At 33.0% G+C, this 13,491-nt stretch overlaps 1 pseudogene; it reads left to right on the plus strand.

Moving 5' to 3' along the window:
* The first annotated feature begins 3,844 nt into the window (after positions 1–3,844).
* Positions 3,845–8,283, plus strand: LOC107404867 (ETO1-like protein 1; annotated as a pseudogene).
* The last annotated feature ends 5,208 nt before the right edge of the window (positions 8,284–13,491 follow it).

Consider the following 13,491-nt stretch of genomic DNA (forward strand, 5'->3'; position numbering starts at 1 on the left):
TTATTATTTTTCTTATTCTTATTGTTGTTCTTAATATTATTATTAACTTAATAATTATGTATGATTATTAAACGGAAAAATGAAAAATAGTAGCGGAAAAGCAGATCCAGCTTGGTCACATTGTATTCCAATTGAAGGTAACAAGTATGATACAATTTGCAAATATTGTAACCATAAAATGCAAAGTGGTGGAATAACAAGATTAAAGTATCATTTAGCACATTGTGATCCAAAAAATAATGTCAAAAAGTGCCCCAATGTACCTCCAGAAGTGAAGAAAGAGATTTACCATTATTTGAGGAAGAAAGAACATGCAAAATTGAAAAAAAAGACAATGGAGGAAGATATTCTTAATGAATTACCGAGTAACTTAGCTCTATCTCGGAGTAATTATGATGATGGTGATAATGATGATGATGATGATATATGTATATATCCAGCAGATATGCATCCTGATGAAAGAGACTTATATAAAGCTGTAGTCCGTGCATCTAAACAAGACAGATGGGAAGAAGAACAATGAAGAAACTTTGTTAACCCTAGAGGTCAAGGATCAGGATCTTCTCGATAGGGTGGTAGTCAACCATGTGCTCAATTTCGTCGTGCAACAAGTGTAAGGGAGCCCATTCATAGACAACAATCTCAACAATTTTCTCTAGTTACACTGCACCTTCGTTATACAAGTCATCCGGTGCAAAACAAAAAAATATAAAAGATGTGTTGACAAAAGGTGGTATGTAAAACACATTGGGAAGACTAGTAGCCAAGTTCTTTATTTATGATAATGTCCCACCTGCAAAGGTAAAATCGCACCATTTCCAAAACATGATCGTTGGTGCTTAACAGTCAGGTATGAGAGTTCAAATTCCATCTCCATATGAAATTAAGGAAAAATATCTAGACATGAAATATAAAGAGATGCAACAGGATATTGAAAAGTTTAAAGAAAGCTAGAAGACATATGGTTGTACAATTATGTGCGATGGATGGACAGGACCAACTAAGCTGTCCATATTGAATTTTATGGTCTATTGCAAAGGGTCATCAGTGTTTGTTAAGTCAGTTGATGCTTTAGATAAAATAAAAAACTATAACTCTATATATAAACTTTTGGAGAATGTTATCAATGAAGTGGGCAAGAACAATGTTGTACAAGTAGTCACGGATAACGGTTCTGCATTTGTAAAGGCTGGTAAGAAATTGATGACACAGTAAAACTTGTATTGGACACCATGTGCTGCGCACTGTATTGATCTTATATTTAAGGATATTGAAAAGTATAAAAGTATTGCAAGGATCATTCAGCGTGCAAGAATGATAACCAATTATATTTATAATTATAATTGGTTACTTTCTTTAATGCGAGATATATGTAAAGGAGACATCGTTCGACCAGGAGCAAAAAGGTTTGCAACAAACTATATTGCTTTAAATAGTCTTCTTAAAAAGAAAGTTTCTCTAAAACAAGTCTTTACAAGCGATGCATGAGCTGAGCATCAATTGAGTCGAACAAAAGCAGGTAACGAAGTGGAGAAACTTATCCTTGATAATTATTTTTGGGATTCTGTTACTCACGTTGTTAATTTATATGGGCCATTATATAATATTTTGCGAATTGTTGATGCTGAGTTTATACCTACGATGCCAATATTGTATAATTGTTTTCAAAAAATGAGATATACAATTAATAACCAAAGAGGAATTCAGTGGGTTATGGGCATCATAAATGCTCGATGGGACAATACACTTTCTCATCCTTTCCATATGGCTGGTAATTTTATGTCAATTACTTATTATTAATTAATATTTTGTCTTATAATTTATATATTAGATTTAATTTTTATTATTATTTTGTAGCATACTTTCTGAATCCACGATTCCAGTATAAAGAAGGAATTAGCATTGATCCAGTTCTTGTACAAGCTGTTCATGATGTCTTTGCAGCATTATATCCAAATTCGGATCGTATATCTCAATTTGGAAATGAAGTAAGATTTTGTTTATTATTTTTTTAAACTAACATAGTAATAATGTTTTTTTATAATTTTTTTTTTCATTTTTACATATAGATAATATGCTTTAGAGATGCACGAAAAAGGTTTAGTGATCGTGCAGCAATTGCCGCCCGAGCGGAAATGATACCTGGTATGTGCATTTTAATTACTTGTTATAAAAAAATGTGCTTAATATCAAAAATTTTATTAATATTTAAAATTTAATATATTTTGATTTATAATGTTGAAATATATAGCTGAATGGTGGACAATATATGGTAATAGCATCCCAATGCTCAGAAAATTGGCAATGCGTATTTTGTCACAAACTGTATCATCATCTGCATGCGAGCGTAATTGGAGCACCTTCGCTTTAATACACACAAAACGACGAAATAGGCTCGCATATGAAAAACTTCAGAAATTGATTTTTTGCTACTATAATATGAAATTGCGGATACGTTATATGGAATTAACAAATCAACCGCAATTAGATTCTGATTATTTGGATCTTCTTGAAATTGGAGCTGATCTTGGTGAAGATGAAGATAATCCTATTATCCAATGGGTTAAGAATTCACACTTAGATGATGATGAAGGCAATCCAGATCCTCGAGTCGCAATGCATGCTTCACAATTAGGGTTAAATGTTGAGAATGTTATTGCTGAAGAAGTTATGAGCAGTGATAGTGGAGGAAATTATTCGTTTGAAATAATGATAAGACCTTCAACTAGACGATTTAGTCCTCGTATAGAAACATTTGGTGATGGTTATTCTCAACCAAATGAATATGAGGATGAAGATGATGATGATGATGATGATGATGGTGGTGGTGGTGGTGGTGGCAATAGAGGAGGAGGATATAATATAGGTGGAAGTGGGAGTGGACCATACTATCGAGAACCAAGCCAACAACCATTAAATCCATTTATTGGTGAAGATCAATATATACATGCAATACAGGATTTTGATCATGGAGCTCGAACAGCAGACACTGGTTCAAGAAGGCACTATGGCACTTCGATGATGAATCAACATGATGAAGATTATCTTTCTAATTCTTTGGATGCAATGAGTTTAAATACACAAATTAATTCTCAATCTGAAAATTTTGAGATTCTAATTGTGTATCCAATTGGTTAAATGAGCTCACATAATCCTCACAGAGATTACGATGTTGATATCTTCAATCATAGGATAAATCCACACTATCCTCCACTTCGACAATTGGTTGGGATTGATAGAGAAAGATATACTTGGCACATCCACAATTACATGGAAAATTTCTCTAATATGATGAGTTGGAATACCTATTGTTATACACGTGAAACATCAAGATATGATCATCAATTTGAAAAATCAAGGAATTCTTTTTCGTATTAATAATGTATTAGGGATTATATTTGAGAATTTTTTGTATTTTACTATTATCTGTTAAATTTTTTATATTTTGTGTGAATTAACTTTATATTTTATTCACTTATAATAATTTGTTATATTTATAGAATATTTTATGATTATTGTATTCTAATTATTGTATTTTTATATAATTTTATTATATTAATTATCTCATATATAAAAAATTATATTCTAAATTAAAATTTATAATTTTCATAACTTTATCGATATTTCTATCGATATTTCCGTAAAATCATACTTTTAATATTTCTATCGATATCGATATTTTTTTCACTGGGAATGACAATTATTATTTGAAACCAATCAAGTCCATTTGAAACGACGTCGTTAGGGTTCTCCATATGGTCCTACGACGTGTTTCCCTGCTTAGATTTCAACAAAGTCGACCACTTCCTTTTATTTTTATGCGATTTTTTAGTAATTTTTTTTTTCTTTTTCTTTTCAGTGCGTTTTTGTTTTAAAGTCCGAATAAACAGAGGATGTTATCTTTCTGGTCTCCAGCGGAAGGAAAGTGAGAGAAAAAATAAAAAAATAAAAAAATAAAAAAGCTTTCCCTTTTAGCAAACAAAAGAAAGAAAACGAAAACAAAGTTAAAGTGAGAATTTTTATTTGGATTCCTCCATTTTGATCCTTATGCCTCTGAAGCTCTCTGCTGTCAGCTTGTAATCTGTGATTTGGGTCTTGCAGATTTAAGCCAGAAGTGAAGTGCGTCTTTCCCTTTTTCCTCTCTATCTCTCTTGTTTGGTTATGGTATTTTGGCATTTTATGAGGAGATTGGGTGGGCTATAATGTGGGTTTGGTCAAGTTTCTGGTAGAGATCTTACGTAACCGTTGGTGGGGTGTTTGGTCTTTTCTGCTTTTAGTGCTTTATTTATTGAAGATACTAATGATATTTTGTTGTACAAGCTAAAAAGCATGATTACGGGTTCTAGTTGTTCATTTCTTTGAACTGAAATGAACGTATTGTATGACTTTTTTTTTTTTTTTTTTTTAAAAAGAAGTTTTTATTTTCATTTTTTATAAAATTACTTTTATTGTAAATTTAGGTGTGTATGAACTTATTGAAAGAAGCCCATACAGGTGATGTGAGTATTCATATATTGGTTTGTAATTTTCAAACCTCTTTCTGGGGAAATTGTGTTCCTGACTGGAAATCTGTCATCTTATAGTAGTGATTTGGTATCAGAGGGGACTATTTTGTTTTTTGGGTATTTGATTTTACTTTTCCTTTTTCCCAATTTTTTGTTTGTGTTTTGAGTTTTTGAAAGAAAAACCCATCAGGCTGCTGTGGAGATCTGGGAGTTGTTTCATCTCTTATGCCCCATGAGGAGTTTCTTTCCCTCCGAGTCCTGTAAAGAAACACAGCTCAGTGCTCTGAATCCACAGTCTTGGCTACAGGTTGAAAGAGGAAAGCTTTCTAAATTGCATCTCACTCCTCTTCTTCTTCTTCCTCATCCATGTAAGTTGTTCGTCTGTGCTTTTGTAATTTCAATATATATGTGTGTGTGTGTGTGCGCGTGTTTATTTCCAATTCAAATTTATACTGAAAATTGCCTTTTTGTTTTTGGGTGGGGATGGTCAAATTATTGTAGAGAATCTCTCATCAAGGTCCCTGAGCCACCAATACTACCATTCTTTAAACCTGTTGATTATGTAGAAGTTTTAGCTCAAATCCATGAAGAACTTGAGTCGTGTCCTCCACAAGACCGGTCAAAGCTCTATTTGTTACAATTCCAGGCCTTTAGGGGCCTTGGAGAAGGAAAACTGATGCGGAGAAGCCTACGTTCTGCTTGGCAGAAGGCTAGCACCGTACATGAGAAGCTCGTTTTTGGAGCATGGTTGAAGTATGAGAAGCAAGGAGAAGAGCTTATAGCTGACTTGCTTGCCAATTGTGGCAAATGTGCGCAAGAGTTTGGGCCAATAGACATCTCGGGTCAGCTTCCACTTCAATTGAGTGTCAGTTCCTATGAGACTGTTTCGATGAATGGGAACCAAATCTCAAAAAATGTTATTTTTAGAATTGGAGATGATAAAATAGTGTGTGATAGGCAGAAAATATCAAGTCTTGCAGCTCCATTCCATGCCATGCTTAATGGGTGATTCTCTGAATCACTTTGTGAGGACATAGATTTTTCTGAAAACAATATCTCTGCATCAGGTATGAGGGCAATCGATGAGTTCAGTAAGACTGGTAGTTTGGGTGATGTCTTTCCAAATCTTTTGCTGGAAATATTAGTTTTCGCAAACAAGTTTTGTTGTGAAAGGCTCAGAGATGCTTGTGATAGGAAACTCGCATCTTTAGTTTCTTCTAGAGATGATGCCGTGGAACTCATGGAATATGCTTTTGAAGAGAACTGTCATGTCCTTGCTGCATCATGTTTACAAGTTTTTTTAAATGACCTTCCTGATTGTTTAAATGACAATCGAGTGGCGGAAATATTCAGGCATGCTGACAGACAGCAAAGATTGATCATGGTTGGGCCGGCTTCATATTCACTCTATTGTTTATTAAGTGAAGTTGCCATGAACCTTGATCCTCAATCTGATACAACAGCTTGTTTCCTGGAACAGTTAGTAGGATTTGCTGAAAATGACCTGCAGAGAATTGGCTTTTCATCAATTGGGATGTGTAAGGGTCTTGAGAAGAGAATATGAAGAAGCAGAACGACTTTTTGAAGCATCTTTAAATACGGGCCATATTTACTCTGTTGTAGGTTTAGCTAGACGGGGCTACATTAAAGGTCATAAGCTTTGGTCATATGAGAAGCTCAGCTCTGTAATTTCCACTATCGCCCCACTTGGATTGATGTATCAAGAGAGGTCATTGTACCGTGAAGGCGATCAGAGGTGGGAAGACCTTGAGAAAGCGACTGAGTTAGATCCAACTCTTACTTACCCTTACATGTATCGTGCAGCTTCCCTAATGCTGAAAGAGAATGTACAAGCTGCGCTTGCAGAAATTAATCGGGTTCTTGGGTTTCAACTTGCATAAGAATGCTTGGAACTTTGGTTTTGTTTTTATCTTGCTCTTGAGGATTATCAATCAGCCATTTGTGATGTTCAAGCTATCCTTACTCTCTCCCCAGACTATAGGATGTTTGAGGGACGGGTAGCAGCATCCCAATTTCGTACTCTAGTTCGTGAGCATGTTGAGAATTGGACAACTGCAGATTGTTGGCTGCAATTATATGATTGATGGTCTTCTGTGGATGACATTGGTTCTCTCTCTGTTATTTATCAAATGCTTGAATCAGATGCAGCAAAAGGTGTTCTATACTTTAGACAGTCATTGCTTCTCCTCAGGTGTGTCATTGAGTTTAAAAGTTGTACTGGGTATTATCGACTAGTTCTCTATATGTTAGAAATACCTTAATGTGCATCCAGTATATTGGTTTGTAATTTGGTGAGTAGCAATATATTGATGTGTAGGCTAGAAATATTTTTGAGTAGGCCAAATCTATGCCCCTGCCAGATGAGTGATTTGAAACATTAGTGGATTGCAGTAGACCCCACTTTAAAACAGGATAATAATCAATATCGGCAACATGTGTAGAACTTTAGTTTTCCTGACTATACCTATTTATTATTTCTTTTGTCCTGCCTTTGGCACCATTTTTATCTTCCCTATATCTAATACTTCTTGTGGTGTTACAGTTCTTCTATTTCAAGGTTAGTAGAAATCTCATGTCTTTAGTTTATCAGGTTAAACTGTCCAGAGCAGCCATGAGGAGTTTGCAATTAGCTCGCCAACATGCATCTAGTAAACATGAACGGCTGGTCTATGAGGGTTGGATCTTATACGATACAGGTCATTGTGAGGAGGGCCTCCAAAAAGCTGAGGATTCTATTAAGATCAAGAGATCCTTTGAGGCTTTCTTTCTCAAAGCATATGCACTTGCTGAATCTAGCCAAGACGCATCTTGTTCTTCAACTGTTGTTTCTCTTCTTGAAGATGCCCTGAAGTGCCCCTCAGACAGGCTGCGGGAAGGTCAGGTATGGTTCTCTGCCATCCTCTCAAGGTACCTAACAAAAACCTCCAGAATTTATGAAACTGGCATGCAACAAAGTGTTCTATGCAAAATATATTAGAATTTAATATCATTTCCAACTCGTAAATATATGATGAATATATAAATAATTGTTTGAATATTAATTCTTCATGATTTTTGACTGTGCGTACAGTATATGGATGCCGAGAGCCTCGTAACAAAGGCTTGTAACCAAGTACAGCATATGGATGCTTATAAGCAGTTACATTACTAGCTACATGACATTAATTTGGTGTCCTTTCAAAATTCAAAACCCCTTCCTACAGCCAAACTGTCAGGTTCCAAAAACTGTTTAGTTATTCCATCATACAAAATATAAACAGGGTTTCAACTTTTCTCGTCCCTTTTTGTTTCCATTGCGGCCATGTTGGTCTGTTTTTGCACAGGCCATTTTTTCATGATCGGAGATAAACTCAAATATGCTGCGTATCCGGTCTACGCTTTGACATGCTTTCCGGTTTCTATTTTTGCTGCGGCTCAGTTTCCACTCTACATCGATCTTTTACGGACTACTTTCAAGAATCCCTTTGAACATTTGAGTCGATACAAAGTATGAGATTCATATTCTACTCACCCATATATAGAGCTCAGGATATCCTGTACGTCATCAGTCTTTTGGTGTCAAAAGATTGCATTTTTTCACATGGACTAAAAATAATCGACAGTCATCACTTAGTAGAATATTTCCATATATATACATATATATATATTGCAGCTTTATTGCCATTTGAATACGTCCAAGTGATTTGGTTATTGACAGCCCATTTCCACATGTTATTGAACACCTCTACCAAATAATATTATGTTATGTTAAAGTTTATATCTTTGAAAATAATGTTTTTTCTTAATATTTTTAGCCTCATCCTATTTAAAATAAAATAAAATATAGGGAAGAAGTCCTTTTGTGACAAATTTTCACTTGGATTATTATGTGTTTGCGTCTAAGTTTATACTACTTAAAAATAAAATTAATATTGCCATATAAGTAATTAGTTATATCATTTGAATTAACAAAATATATATCACATGATAAATTAAAAAAAAAAAATTGAATATTCAACTAGAACTTATTTATCTGACAGTTTTATAGATGATAGCCCAATATTGTTAGCTTGACGAGGTCTGACAATTTTGTAACTCCATTTTTATATTATAGTACTCCAATTTTATATCTATCCAATATCTATATACACACACGCATATATACTTTTATAGTGAAAAAATCAAAACGAAACAACCTAGATATAACAGATGTGATACTTTGGAAAGAAAAAAACTCAATATTATTAATAATAAAAACCAGCCTTTAAATACAATTTACATGAGGTCCAGTTACAAGAGATAAATACACAACTTGCTATACACAATCTTAACAGCAGATAAGTTACACGTAAAATAATATATACATACAACAACTAACATTATTAGGAACAATATTTTATCACTAGATGATAAGAGTTCTATCATTCACAAGCAGTATTTTTACATTTCGAAACATACGTATTTTGTCACTTTTTATAGTGCATGTTAAGTAACTAGGCTTTGTGAACACTAGAGCAACAGATACTGAAGATACTTGCTGGGAGGAATGCGATAGATTAATCAACAAGTAAATAAAAAGAGAAGTAGCAACTGCCATTCTCATTTACATATAGTAAACATTTTAAAGGAAACCTGGACAAGTTTTGTCCGGAATGGCCTCACTCTACATGTAACTAGGTGCCTTCTTACATATAATTGGTGCTTGATTGCATGAAAACCGAAGTCTTCCGGACAAAATTTATCTGAATCTTCTAAACGAGAGAATAACCATGTATGCCTGTATATATCTTAGAAAATGTATGTATATATATATATATGGAATATTATATGCAATTGGATATATGCATTGCAGTTTGTGAAAGACTATACCGAATGTATCTCTTCGCGGCAACAAGAAGCATGTGATCGCAGAAGAAATCTTCTCAAGAACCCATGAGGAACTCATAAAAGAAGGAATCGAGTGGCGATAAAAACCTCGGAATCTTGCTCTGTGGTGGCTGCACTAATTGCCGTTGTCGCTTTGGCCAACCTCGGGCGCCATACCAGGATGCACTGTGGACACCAGTGGCAAAACAATCTTCAAAACACGACCGGCTTTTCTTTTCTTTTTATTTTTTTAAGGAAAGAATATATGGTCGTGAAACACATGTCGAGTTTTGAAAATCCAACAATTGTTATCTACTCTAAGCATAAAACAACTTTGAAGTAGGATTTAAGTTTCATCACATATTTTAAAGGAAAGATATGACATCAATTAACTTTTTATATATAAATCAAAGCCTCTCTATCTTTTTCTCTTTTTCTTTCTTTGTTTTTTTTTTTTTTTTTTGGAAGTAAATAAGGTCATGTATATTTTGAGAACAAAAATTGCTAAAAATATCAATTACATTCAGCGAGTAATTTGGCAATGGCACCCTGAAAATTAAACTTGAAGGAAATTAAATCAATGACTTAATCAGCAAGCATGCATGCATTTACTAGTTCTAGTCGAACTTCCTCAACAATAAATAGATAGGCTTTCACTCTCACATTGCAAAGCTTATGGATTAATGCCAGTATTGGCAGAGGATAGAAGAGAAGGAATAACAATAATGGCAACAACTTCCAATGAGATTGAGAAGAAGGAGGATAGCAGCAGCAACAAAAATCTGTTCACAGTTGCCATGAAAGGTAAATGGATAGAAATCGAGAATCTTTGTAAGGAAGATATCGGACGTCTAAAACAGAAGATCACAAAATCAGGTGCCACAGCACTGCATGTAGCGGTCGGTGAAAATCAAGTTTACACTGTTAAAGAACTTGTAAAGCTGATTACCCAAGAGGAAGGACGGAAAGAAGTTCTTGCAATTCAAAACGACGCAGGCTATACGCCTCTCCATGTGGCAGCATCGACGGGAAATGAAGTTATTTGCCGTTTGATGGTGGACGCTGACCTTTCTCTAATCGGTGTTCGGAACAAGAAAGGAGAAACCCCTCTCTTCTTGGCCGCTTTACATGGAAAGTCTAGCATTTTTCTCTATTTACACTCTGTCTGTGACCCAAGCGATGGCTATTCCTATGCCAGGAGGAAAGATGGTGACACTTTTCTGCATGCTGCAATAGCAGGGGAACATCTGGGTAACAACTAATCTTGCACTGTTTAATTTAATCTAATTTAATTTGCTATTTGTTATTATATATATGTATATATATAGATATAGTCCTGTTATGACGAAAGATTTAATTGTTTGATTCATCTTAGTTAGGAAAATTATTTATATGTATGATCTGCATCTAACATCCAATTATATATAATTTGTGATATATATAATCCAAATTAATGACATGTAATCCGCCATTAGCTAGGCGTCCACCAAGCTTGCCCTTTATATATGGAAAATTTTTGGAAAACTACATATGATAAGTTGAAAGCACATTAATGTTGAAATGCAGAATTGGCATATCAGATAATTGATAAATATGAAGAGCTTGTTGGAGCTGTAAATGAGAAAGGTTATACTCCCCTCCATATTTTGGCCACTAAGCCTGCTGCTTTCCCAAGTGGTAAAAAACTTGGGCGGTTGAGTAGATTTATTTATCGCTGTAAGTAATTAATGACTCATGATCTGAATCAATTTGCCTACTTTATATCTAAATTGAAGGATAAAGTTATATTTACAACATTTTGACATTTTCTTTTGAGTATTTGACATCCTTTGGTCACTCAAAGTCAAAACAATTAACCAAACTCTTCAAAAATTTTTAGTTTTCTAATTACAATACAATATTATCAATTTCGCGTTTATTTTTGTTAAATTACAAACTTATTATGACATTGAAAGATTTGTTTGAGATTCAAAAAATACCATATGATATTTGATTTCTAGTGTCGTAAAATATTTTAAATTACACAAATATGAAGGGTAATTGGTGGTTTTGAAAAATAATCAACACATCAAAAAGTAATGATGGTAATTTGAACCACGGAATGGGTAAATGCATAAAAATTCAAATTTAATGAGATGAATATGTGTGGCTTTTAAGAATATTATTTTTTTTTGAGATTTTTTTTTTTAATCACCAATGATTATTCCCAATTGAGTTATCTCTCTGCCAACTGAGAGATTTAAGAGCATAATAAAATATACATATGAAAACTAGCTAACAAGTATAAATTAAACTTGTGGGGTCGTATATTATTGTAATTTTAGCCATCTATACACATTATTTGGCAGGCTTTATACAATTACCATTTTCAATTTTTATACCTTTATCACTTCATCATTTTTTTATGATTATTTGAAAGTTCTATCTGCGGATGAGCTGGAACCCTAGGTGACGAAACTTCAGGAGGAGATAAGATCTTACCAAGGTAAATTTGAATTTTTTTTTTTTTGGGGGTGAATTACAAAGTTACATATGATAGTTGCACATAATCTTTTCAATAGTGCTAGAGTTATATCAAATTTCACACATTAATCTGCCGATGACCAAGAATTAATATTTTTTTTAATTAGAAATGCTAATAAATAGTTATAAAAGGTCATGTTCAAAAGATAATTAGACATATTTTAGTGTGAGAGGCACTGTTATTCCAAAATAATAATAATTAGAAATTCCAATCTCTCACCTTGATAATAACAAAAGGAAAAAAATATTCTCAGGCAACAACAAATTAATAGTGCTTTCACAAAAAATAAAAATAAATAAATAACAGTCCAAACATGTGAGAGATCATAGAGTAATTTATTTATTTATCTATTTTTGGATGTAACTTCTGGCCTTTTTTTGTAAAAATAACAAAAGAAAAATGAGGATCATTTTAACTATATAATGTAATTTATTGTCCAAACAAATATATAGTGTGATCAGAATATATCTCCAACAAACTCTTCAAAACCCTTATTTTCTATATTTCACAATATCATGCATTATTTTGATAACTCTTTAAATTAAAAAAATTAAACTAAAAAATGAGACTTGGCTCTTTATATTTGAAGAGCCAAACAAAAACTCTCTATATAAATCGTTTAATATATTTTTTTATTAATCTGCAATTTTCTATACACAAATATAATTATATTTACTAATAGTAATTATTTATTTCATTTTCCTTAAATACTGAGGAAAAAAAATGAAAAAATGTGAATCATAATTGTTTATGGTAAATGCAAATAAAAAGTAATTATAAAAAGTGATATTGAAGTTGAATAAAAAAATATTATTCCTTATTTTTTAAAATTCTTGAAGGTAATCTTCATTTTGAATGTCATGCTCTTTATTTGCATTGTTGGAGATGCTTTTAGAGATGACATTTTTACTCATATTAATTTGATTATCTGTTTGCACAGCTGATGTAAAGAGATTCCAAGAATCCGATAATGCAAGCGGTAAACATGGTAAAGCTCAACAATATTTCAACAATTCCAGTACTCTGTTTCGTAACTCTTCCTACTCTTTTTAGAATTTGATATTTTATTAACATGAAACTAGTAGAAATTATAATGTACCTTTTGTGCACAGAGATTTCTAAACTCAAGGCAATGACTTCCATGTTTTGCGACTTTATCGATCTTTGTACCGAATCAACATTGAATGTTATTGGACTAGGTAAGGATATAGATGCGCCTTATAAGCATTTAATATTAATATAACTATAAATATAACTACATATAAGCATTTTTTATATTAATGTAACTATAAACAATCTCCCTAATTTTACTTTGTTAATTAATGTTGGAGTAGGAACTACATATACAATGATAAAGGGTTACATTGAAGAGATGTGAGAAATTAAAAAAAAGCATAAATGGAGTGTGGAAATCATGAAAAAGCTCCTAAGTAAGGCTACTATCTATGACTACGTAGACACTGCATGTCCAAATCAGGATCCCAAACAAGTACTCACTGCATGTCCAAATCAGGATCCCAAACAAGTACTCGATGAAAATAAAGGTATTGTTGAATTACCATTGATCTTACTAATATGATGTGTATTTATTATATA

This window comes from Ziziphus jujuba, chromosome 9 (genome assembly GCF_031755915.1).
Source record: "Ziziphus jujuba cultivar Dongzao chromosome 9, ASM3175591v1".
NCBI lineage: Eukaryota > Viridiplantae > Streptophyta > Magnoliopsida > Rosales > Rhamnaceae > Ziziphus > Ziziphus jujuba.